Genomic DNA, 11,117 nt, shown 5'->3' with positions numbered 1-11,117 from the left:
GAGTGCAATGGATAAGCCTCGCCCTGGGAAAACCACCTTCTTGATCATGGTATCTCCCCTGCCAGGTAAGTATGCTTTCCTCGCGCTCCGCCCCACTACACCCTCTCACGCCTCACACTCTACACTCACGGTCACTTACACACACACACACACACACACACACACACACACACACACACACACACACACACACACACACACACGAGCCTCCCTAGGACTTTCGCACACGCAGGACACGCAGTTTCAACCAACGATCCTGGAACGGTTGTCAAAGTACGTGAGATCATACGGCATTTAAGCAGCAGGTGCCGAACCAGCAGCCTCTGCGCCCCCAAATTTACATAGGACACACCCTCCCGTGACGTCACAAGGTCGTTCCTTTCCCTCCGGCCCATGCCCCGCCCCTGCCATTTCCCTTCTCCTCGCTTCTCCCTCGACACACTCCCCGCCAACCAGTAGCAGGGAGTGACAAGGGCCAGTTCCTCTTTTCCTCCAAACCCAACCCGCTGGGGCAGAGGTCGTGAGTTCTGAAACCTTTGGCCTGCGGGAACCTGTCTGGTAGGCTGCTGACGCCAGTACAGCTTTCTTCAAACAATGCCTTTCTGGGTGGAAAGAACAGGATTGCAAAAGAACTGTGTATATACACATTGCGTATGGCTATTGAAACCCATTAAGCTTCACAACTGGTGGCGAAATCTGTTCCATTCTTGAAGGTTTAAGTTTCATTCATGGAACATTTCATTCATTTCACTGTCAACCTTTGTGGGAAAGTGTTTTGAATTTTCTTTTTCTAGTTTTTTTCTGGAACACATATTATACTGTAAGCAGAAAGAGCTAAGGGTCCCCAGAAAAAGAAAGCCTGGATGTAGATTTCGTGACACAAGAGAAGTCATTTTAGGCCCCCAGCTCTTTTCTGTGATCTGTGATGCCCTACAGGCTCTATTTGCCTAAGCACGCTTCTTAAAAAACTTCAGAGGAGGTGTCAGAAATACAAAGAAATGCCAAATTTTCAGTAGTTACAGATTTTAAAGGAATAGAGAGTGTAAAAACTAGGCTATGAAGTAGCCTAACCATATGAGAGACAATAAATCAATAATTAAGACCCCTGCATTCCCTTTTTTTTTAATGTGTGTGTTTTGTTTGTTTTGATAGTGAGTGGGGCGGGGTGTGCAAGAGCAAGGCGGGGGGGGGAGGGGGGGAGAGCAAAGAGAGAGGTTGAGAGAATATGAGGCAGCCTCAGTGCTGTCAGCACAGAGCTGGATTCGGAGCTTGAGCCCACAAACTGTGAGATCATGACCTGAGCTAAAATCAAGATGCTTAACTGACTGAGCCACTCAGGCCTCCCAAGACCCTGAATTCCTTACCAGAGATAGGGAGCCCATTCCACAGCCCCCTTCCCCTTGCCAGACAATTACATTTCCTTCATTAAAATGTTAAAGTTTTCACGAATGTGACATTAGATGCACTTAGGAGGCTTGTTTTCTAAGTACGCCTGGGCAACTTTATGCCTGCCTTTACAGGCAATGACAAAACTCTGAATATTCATCCTTACCCTAAATAAAAAGAACCTGCTCACGCCTGCTCTCTTAGTCAAGGCTTTGGAAGTTATCTCCCGTGATCTCCTCATTGGTTGCAAATAAAGATTGTGTGACAATTCTACTGGGTATAGTTTCTACCTGGAACTCACCTAGGGGGGAAATCATGTTAGTTACACGACAGTTCATGTGTGGATCTCCTGAACTCATCCACTTTCCTGAACTAAATGTTTGTTTTTATTTCCTTGTTCTCACTTTGGCTTCTGGGAAATGTTCTTGACATCATCCTCCAACTCTACTTGAAGTAATCTGTGATATCAAGGATGTTGAACAAAAACATCATGGCCCGTGAATGCCAAAGAAAGGATCAACAGAAGTAGAGAACTACAAAGTGGTAACTGGGAGTGGTACCAGTGCTTAAATTTTTATCACGTCTCTCACTGTAATTGAGTTTGGTCAAAAGAACAGGAATTAACAGGGCACCTTGATTGACTCTTGATTTCCGTTCAGGTCATGATCTCATGGTTTGGGAGTTCGAGCCCCACATTGGGCCCTGCACTGACAGCACAGAGAGGGCTTGGGATTTTCATGCTCTGCTTCTCTCTGCCCCTCCCCTACTCACGTTCTCTGTCTCTGTCTTCTCTCTTTCAAAATAAAAAATAAATAACTTTTAAAAATACTTAAAAAAAAAAAAAAGGAAGGGTAATTGTTAAAAAAAAAAAAAAACACAGGGTGGTTCAGTTGGTCAAGCATCCGACTTCGGCTCAGGTCTGCGGGTTCGAGCCCCGCAGCGGGCTCTGTGCTGACATCTCAGAGCCTGGAAACTACTTCGGATTCTGTGTCTCCCTCTCCCTCTGCCCTCTTGCTTGTGTTCTGTCTACCAAAAATAAATAAATATTTAACAAATTTTTTAAAAGTTAAAAAAGAAAAAAGAAAACCACAAGCCCAGAATGGCATCATGTAGGTGAAGGCCCCCAAGTCAGTAAATGAGGTCTCAATAACTGACCTAACTGCAGTTTCACCCCTACCCCAGCATGTAATCTTTAGCCAGTCAGCACAGAGTTTCCGGAGCTTTCTGGTCGATACTAGGAAATTTACTGAGACCCCTCCCTTCTTCCTCCCGTAGGAAGGCACAACGCATTCCTTGTTCTCAAATTCCCTCCTCCTCCTCCTCCTTCTCTCCTCTACCCTCCTCTTTCTTCTTTAATGCCTTCTCTCCCCCTTTAAAAACTTTTGTTTAAGACCAGTGGAGCTCCCTTCAACTTGGTAGATAGGACGCTGCCCTATTCATGAATTGTTTAATAATAAAGCTAATTGGACCTTCAAATGTACTTGATTGAATTTAATTTTTAAACAGGTATTAGGGTAAAGTTTGCCTTATAGAATGAGTTGGGAAATGTTTCTTTGTCTTCTATTTTCTGAAAGATACTGTTAGAGAATTGGTATCATTTTCTTAAATGTTTGGTAGAATTCACCAGTGAAACTATCAAAGTCTGGTTTTGTTTTCAGAAGCTTATTAATTGTTGATTCAGTTTAGGCCTATTTAGATGATCAATTTCTCCTTGAGTGAGTTTTGAAAATTGTGTCTTTCAAGGATTTGGGAGCAGCTATTCATTGTAGTCCTTTATTATAACATTTTTTTTTAGAGGCGCCTGGGTGGTTCAGTCGGTTAAGCATCTGACTTCTGCTCAGGACATGATCTCGTGGTTTGTGGGTTCAAGCCCCACATTGGGCTGTGTGCTGACAGCCTGGAGCCTGCTTTGGATTCTGTGTCTCCCTCTCTGTCCCTCTCATGCTCTGTCTCTCTCAAAAATAAATAAATATTAAATTTTTAAAATGTCTATTTATTTTTGAGAGAGAAAGAGACAGAGTGTGAACAAGGGAGGGTCAGAGAGGAAGGGAGATACAGAACCCAAAGCAGACTCCAGGCTCTGAGCGGTCAGCACAGAGCCTGACACGGGGCTCGAACTGCGTCTATTCTAAGGACCTGCACTACTTGTAGAGCATTTTAGTGTTATTTGAAAGTTGACTGAGATTAGTTGTAAGTGTATATTGCAAACTATAGAGCAGTCACCAAAAATTAAAAAAATAAACAATTGAAACATTGCCCATGGCATGATGTGGCAATAGGAATATGCAAACTATCACTGGAAACTCTACTCAAGTGCTTATAAAAGGCAGGCCCTAGGGGGGACCATGCATACGATACCTTTGAACATCTTGGTCACACTAACAAGTGTAATGAGATCGGCTCAGTCCATCACGGAACAGGAGTGGTATTTACGAAACGGAGGCCAAGCAGGCCCTGAGTGTGCAAGGAAGCTACGTGAAGAAGCATCACACGCGTCCGGAGCCCCCACTCCTGCTATACTCCCTTCTCTCTCACAGCCTGCACCTAGGAACTTGTGGGGAGACAAGGATGGCAACTAAGGAGAGCCCCGTTACAGAAACTCAGCTACAGCTGCCGATGATAATTGTAAGTTTCAGCTGGTCTGTAGGAAGGTTTCCGTTCAGCACTAATATATGGACCTGTGTTCCTTTGCAGGAATCTTTGAGGTGCTCATTGTCCCCACCTAATGGCCTCAAGAGAAGCTGTTATCAGTTAAAGGAATTTATGTGGTTGCACTGAGAGCAAATGAGTCCAGAGACAGATGAAAAGGTAAAGATTTCATAAAACAGAAGTGTAATCCCACATGGACTGAAGATATAAAAGTTGTAAGAGGCCATTGTTCCCACCCGGACAACAAGATAAAGCTGGATGATCTACAAAATCTGCCAGAGAGCGAAGTTGCAAGGCCGCAGGGCAAACTGAAGTCCAAAGCATGGTAACCTTCCCAAGGAGGGACATATCTACGAACCATGTCCTCTCTGGGAGATAAGGACAGATGGCAGCCATACACGTTGTGAAGGAGGAAGGCACTGAAATTTTAACCATGTCTTAAAGGCCGAGTGTGGGCCGTCATCGGTTTACAACTGCAGAGGCTCTGACAGTAAGCAGATTTTTGCCCCCTTTTCAGGTGTTTTCCTCAGCCCTCCACCAAGGGTTCCTCCCTCCTCTCTACAAAAAAAAAAAGTGGGACAGAGCAAGAGATTCCTGTTTCAGGCATGCAGATCGTGATCAGCTGCCACTGGCAGCAAAACCCGGTCACATTTGAACAAAAGTCACCTGCCACTGATGCTGGAGTAAGTAAGCCCCCCCCTCTTGGTGCCAGGTACAGGTCAGCTCCGATAAAGGGGCAGCACGGGCTGCAGCAAGGGGATGAGGAGACAGAGGGGAGGACAGAAGAGGCAGGAGGGGCCCGTGGAGGAGGAGGGGGGACCTATATTCTGTTGTGACCCTGGCCCCCAACACGACAGCTGCCCCCCCATCCCGCCTCTCACCTTGGGCTCACGGACCCCACAAGGACAGTCTCTTCACCCTCACAGTTTCCAATCTCATCTGTTTCTCTCCTGGTCCCAGTCAGAGTCTGGGGCTCCGGGTTTCCTGGGCCTTCTTGTGAACTCCCAACATCCTTTCAACAGATTTCTTTCCTTCTGAAATAAGCCAGAGTCTATTTCTGCTTCTTGCAGTCATAAACCTGGACTCCTTTTCAAGTTCTCCTGGAGGAATGCTTTGTGTTGTTAGTTACAGCTCAACCTTTCTGTTTTCCAGAAGGAAGTCCCATCTTTCCTCAAACTTTGAGGGGAAAATCTTCCTCCTTTACCTCCTTCCTCAATTCAACCCTCATTCATTCTCTAGGAACAAAACACCCTCTTCCAGAGCGCTGGGCATCTTTCAGACTCTGTGGTTTAGCCAGATGCTTTTTCCTTTCGATGTCGATTTTTTTCTGTTTTGTGTTTTGGGTAAGGGAAGAAATGGCTTTGGGATAAAATAAAAGAGGTCTCCTTTTCATTGTGATTTTGAGATGCAATGTGGGTTTATCTCAATTACCAATGGAAACATTTAGTGTAGTGGTATTTTGTGTACATAAGTACTAGAGGCATGCATTCCCTGTGGCCCATGCATGAGTGCTCTTGGACACCTCGATACATGTTCATTTTTTTTTAAAGCATGTAGTTTCCAGGTCATGATATATTGAGAAACTGGAACGGAACTGACTCGGCCAAACTCTCAGAGAACAGTCTGTGACTGTACAGGATTCCAAGCCCTGCTTGTGGCCTCCATAGTATATGGTTGATTCTGAGTCACCGCAGGTGAGTTTGGTTTGATTTTGAGTGTTTTATGTCAATGTTAAACATGCTTGATTACTTTGCGTTGTAGATCTACCAAATACAGAAATACAATAAAAACTTACAACAACAACAAAACCCAGAAGTGTATGAAAAATTAAAGGGAAATCTCTCTGCTTCCCAAGCCCACTCCCCTGTTGACATGTCTTTACAGATTACAGGGAAGAGTCCGTGGTGGCTTTGGTGTGTGATGGGGGCTAATGTGGTCAAGGACCCAGGAAGTCCCAAGTCTTGCTCTGAGAATCGCCTGCCCTCTCTGGGCCATGGGAAACGGGTGAAGGCAAGGAAAAGGAAAATTACTGTACGGTATGCAAAACTGTCACCTCTGGACGGGAAACTCTGGGTAAACGGCAACAGAATGTGTGGTTTATGAGCTCTTCCCTCTTTTCTGAGGTGTGAGTGACACGACAGAAGTCAATCAAAGGAGGCGGGGCAGAGAGACAGCAAGAGAGCTGACCACCCTCGCAGGTCAACTGTGGTCTAGCCTTGGGTCAGTAGAGGATTATTGCCGGGGATGAGGATGCTAAATCAGTACTTACACACCTCTGGCGAGGGATAACACCTCTCTCCCGTGGGGGTTCCATGGTGTAATGGTGAGCACTCTGGACTCTGAATCCAGCGATCCGAGTTCAAATCTCGGTGGGACCTTTATGTTTAACTTGGATAGGGTGGTGTTTTGGGGGGAGGGGGGGACACGCAGTTTCCGACCCAGGGACCCTGCTCTCTCCGTCCGCGTCCCCCGCCTCCTCCTCGGCGCTCGGGGACCCACAAACCTGGTTCCCAGGGCAGCGCGATCCACCCGTACCCACTGTAGCCACCCGGCTCGCTGGGCTCGGGGTCAAAGCCACCAGCGGCTGCCGCTCAATCCTGCCCCGCGCCGGCCGTACTTGCACGCTTTGTCTCTCCGTCTGTGATGCGGGAGAGTGCTTTCGTTTTGAGGTCGATGGTTCATAGTCCTAAACTGCAAGTATCCCGGGGCATTTCTGAAGCAAGGAACTGAATTCCTATATTCCGTTTATTGAGCTGATCAGATGGGCTGATGCGGGGGACCAGCCCACGCACCGCAGTCTAAGGATCCCGAGTAGGGGGTTGGTGTCAGCGCAAGATCTATAAGAAAGAAGACAGACAACGTGAATGGTGGTAATACCACACTTTACTAAGATAGTCAGTGTCTGATATACCATAGGTGATTACATCTTTTCTTAATGGTTACATAGTTTATGGTCCTTGAAGTAAAAACATGCTTTGGAAAGGATCATTCTTATCACGGGAGAGAGGACAGGAGTCAAAAACAGGAATGAGGCATAACATATAAATCACTACATGACAAGGATTTCCTTAACAGGGGTCTGTTTCTATACACAAGATAAGCCTAAAGAATTTTCTATGAGGAGCTTCACACTCCTTTAAGGCCCTTCAGCAGTTATTTATGGGCAAGATGCTTATCCTCCAAGAAGTAAATTTTAAACAGAGGATTGTGTTTGCCCCCAACAGGAGGCAATGAGCTGGAAACAAAAATAATATAAGGGAAAGCTGGCGTCACTAATTGACCTAAGTTGATTCAAAACCTAAAAGTATATGCCTCTTTGAAAAGCAACGAGAAAATCATAGACAGCTTAAACAGAAGCCACATGTGCAACCCAGGAGGTCAAATGTGGTTTCACTGTCTTTTGACTTGTTCCGCAACTTCCCAAATAGTTCTCCTGCTTGCGGAAGGCCTAGCCAGTCAAGGTCACTATATAGACTCTCCTGCGCCCGGGAGGCGGTGCCGTCAGGGTCGCTATGCGGGAGGGTTTTTGGCCTACTGGGCCCCAACAGGCTGATAAACTCCCAGATCCGCCCAGCCCGGAGATTACGGCTGGTCAGGGGGCATTGCTTCACTCTCCCGAGGAGGGTTTCTACTCCTCTTACTTTTAAAAAATGGTAAAAATGCTGCACAAGAAATTTAAGTCTATATAATTTCTTTTGAAAAAACACCTAGGAAGAATCATGCAACAGGCATAAAACTATCCTAAGCGTGCTTATGAGCCACCTGCCCCCCGCAAGCCCTTCTTATCCCAACAGATGCTCCCCAAACTCTCCAACTCAAACCCATTTCCGGCCAGAACCAGGTTTTTCCTCCCCTTTATGTTTTCCTCTCACCTACTCCACACCTCTTTCATATCTATTTTGTTCTTTCACTTCTGGGACATTCTTTTTTTTTTCTTTCATTTAAAAATATGAAAAATAGGGGTACTGGGTGACTTTTAGAGCATGCAACTCTTGGTCTCAGGGTCGGGAGATCAAGCCACACCTTGGGCATGGAACCTAGTGTAAAGAAAAAAAAAGAAAGAAAGAAGAAAGAAAGAAGAAAGAAAGAAAGAAAGAAAGAAAGAAAGAAAGAAAGAAAGAAAGAAGAAGGAAGGAAGGAAGGAAGGAAGGAAGGAAGGAAGGAAGGAAGGAAGGAAGGAAGGAAGAAACAAGTGAACAAAAAGAAGATAAGCATTTGTCCTTATCCCACCACATGGATTAACTACTTCTAACATCTTTACATATTTTTCTTCAAAGCTACTTTTTAAGTTGTTCTAACTTTTTGCAAAAGCTTTACATGCTTATTATACAAATGTTAGGGGCGCCTGGGTAGCTCAGTCGGTTAAGCTTCCAACTTTGGCTCAGGTCAGATCTCACGTTCATGGGTTTGAGCCCCGCGTCGGGCTCTGTGCTGACAGCTAGCTCAGAGCCTGGAGCCTACTTCCAGTTCTGTGTCTCCTTGTCTCTCTGCTCTTCCCCCTCTATGCTCTGTCTCTCTCTGTATCAAAAATAAATAAAACATTAAAAAAAACCCAAATGTTAAAATTCAAATGATGTTGAAAATACGTATATGTAAAATTTTGAAACGTCTTAAAATAAAAAATGACTGTATACATTAGGTAATTATTAATGGAGTCATATTTGAATATCTATAGTGTGGATATATTTACAAATATGATTTTTATAAAATTGAGCCTATTTTTATTTGAAAGTACTCAGTTTAATAGGGCATGAGTTTAACTGAAGAAAAAGATACAAAACATATGTGAAGGAACTGCTGGACATCCAATCAAAGTGTTCACCACATGAGAGATGCTCTTCTAAAAGAACTTTCCAAGGCTAATAATAATTAATTAAAAATCAGACACTAAAATTGGAATTTATTTTTAAAATCAAATTTCTTAAGGTGTAATTTGTAACTAACACAATGCATCCATTTCAAGTTTGATGATTTTTGACAAGCTGGAGGCACCTATGTAACCACCACCCTGTTCAAGAACAAAGAACATTTCTATTGCTCCACAATGTCTCCTTGTGCCCATTTGCAGCCAGTCCCCACACCGCCTCCTCTTTCAGGGCATCAATGATGTAGTTTTGTCGCTGTAAATAACCACATAGTATGTACTCTTTTATCACTCAGCATGATGTTTCTGAGATTCATCTTTATTGTTGCCACTTATCAGGCATCTGTTCCATTCTGTTGAAGGGTAGTATTCTTTTGAATGAATTTATCACAAATTATATCCATCCATCTTTTTTTTTTTTTCCAAAAAAATTTAACACTTATTTTTGAGAGAGACACTGAGTTCAAGCAGGGGAGGAGCAGAGACAGAGGGAGACACAGAATCGGAAGCAGGCTCCAGGCACAGAGCCTGATGTGGGGCTCAAACTCATGAACCTCGAGATCATGACCTGAGCCAAAGTCAGACACTTAAACGACTGAGCCACCCAGGCGCCCCCCTATCCATTCATCTCTTAGTGGACATTTGATATGTTTCCAGTTTGGGAACTGGTATAAACAAAGCTCCTATAAAGAAGTCCCTTTGGTGGGCTCGTGTTTTATAAATTCCATTTAAAAATTTTAATTTTTAAAACTAATGTATTTTGCAAATGGATGTTACACTCACAAATACAAGAATCATTCATTCAAAACTAGGTCAGTCTGTAGGACCTATGACTTCCACTTTCAGTGTCCTCAATATTTGACAGGCATTCAAATGTGCTCTTCAGTTTTCTTTGGACCTGCCCTTGTGTGTACACAACCCTTTCCCCAACTCCACCCCCAACTTTCAACTCAACTCCGGTTCCTCATCTTTGGAGTGGTGGCAGTGGTGGCAACAGCTTCTGAATGCTGTTGGAGGAAGCCAACAGGAGGCTTGAGGGTTCTTCCCTCCATGGGCTGCCTTTGTTTGGTTAAGTAGTTCCTATTTGCCAGGACATTTGTAGATCAGAAGTGAGCAAGAAGACATCCTTGGAAAGAAATTGGCAAAATGTTCACAGCTGTCAACACTGGACCTGGTTGGTTTTCTTATAAACTGTAGTTCAATATATGGTAACTGCCTTTTTAGATAGGGAAAATCTAAAATCACTTCTGACAGTTTAAAAAAATGTTTATAATTCTTGCCCGATTTTAAGGGAGCTTCCTAATTTGCCACACTACTGAAGCCTGTCAGGTGCAAATTGGAGGTTGAGAGAGAGCTAGTATTTTTGTGTCCATAGAGAGCCTGAGAGAAGTGGAAAGAAAGGAAAACCAAAGCCAGAAATATGAAGTGCTTTGGGGAAGGAAGGATGAGTGGGTGGTATCTTTGGAATTGGCTAGTAATGGCTTATAAGGTGCAAAAGACATCAAGTAAGGCAGCTAATACTTAAAAAATGAAGTCGGAAGCAAGATTAGATATTTAAAGTGTAGGGGTCATAGACGACCTAATTGTAGCTTCTCACAAGAGAAGAAACTGGTCACCGTTCACTCCAAAGACTATTGTATGTTTCTGAGAGGATCACAATGGATTTGGCCAATATTCAGGTCTGACTGCGATTCCGACTTGCGTAGACTAATCAAGTCTCTCGCATAGCATAAACACCTACATACGGAGAAACATCACTTCTAGGCAACTTCTACTTAGCACTGCAAACTGAAATAGCAGCGGCTATTTAAGATAATACCTATTTATTTTAACTATAAGAACTGAAGGGAGTTCGGCCGTCTAAAAAGGTACTTTAAAAACAGAAGACCGAGTTCCTAAAAACGTACAAAAGCAAGAAAAAGCATACTTAACGTTTCCCCCACAACTACCAACAAACATAGCAAGTCATAAAAACAATTATCCATAAGTGTAAATGATCTATTCTTATCACCAATTAAGCCAGGGGAGAGCGCGAACGCAGTCCCCCACTACCACAAATTATGCAGTCGAGTTTCCCACATTTGGGGAAATCGCAGGGGTCAGCACATCCGGAGTGCAATGGATAAGCCTCGCCCTGGGAAAACCACCTTCTTGATCATGGTATCTCCCCTGCCAGGTAAGTATGCTTTCCTCGCGCTCCGCCCCACTACACCCTCTC

The 11,117-nt window shown here is 44.2% G+C and overlaps 1 long non-coding RNA gene and 2 other non-coding genes across 3 annotated transcripts; 2 read left to right on the top strand and 1 right to left on the bottom strand.

The window, feature by feature from the left end:
* The first annotated feature begins 4,687 nt into the window (after positions 1-4,687).
* LOC115300349 lies at positions 4,688-6,059 on the top strand. The gene is made up of 3 exons (XR_003912611.1): positions 4,688-4,718; positions 5,275-5,729; positions 5,920-6,059. It is a non-coding gene; the product is annotated as an uncharacterized LOC115300349 (long non-coding RNA).
* A 282-nt stretch (positions 6,060-6,341) lies between these two features.
* TRNAQ-CUG lies at positions 6,342-6,413 on the top strand. The gene has a single exon. It is a non-coding gene; the product is annotated as a tRNA-Gln (tRNA).
* A 4,506-nt stretch (positions 6,414-10,919) lies between these two features.
* On the bottom strand, positions 10,920-11,083 carry LOC115300611. Its single transcript, XR_003912772.1, has one exon. It is a non-coding gene; the product is annotated as a U1 spliceosomal RNA (small nuclear RNA).
* Between the last annotated feature and the right edge of the window lie 34 nt (positions 11,084-11,117).

Source organism: Suricata suricatta, chromosome 8, assembly GCF_006229205.1.
Source record: "Suricata suricatta isolate VVHF042 chromosome 8, meerkat_22Aug2017_6uvM2_HiC, whole genome shotgun sequence".
NCBI lineage: Eukaryota > Metazoa > Chordata > Mammalia > Carnivora > Herpestidae > Suricata > Suricata suricatta.
The sequence above is the reverse complement of the archived record's forward strand: the minus strand, read 5'-3'. Positions and strand labels throughout refer to the sequence as shown.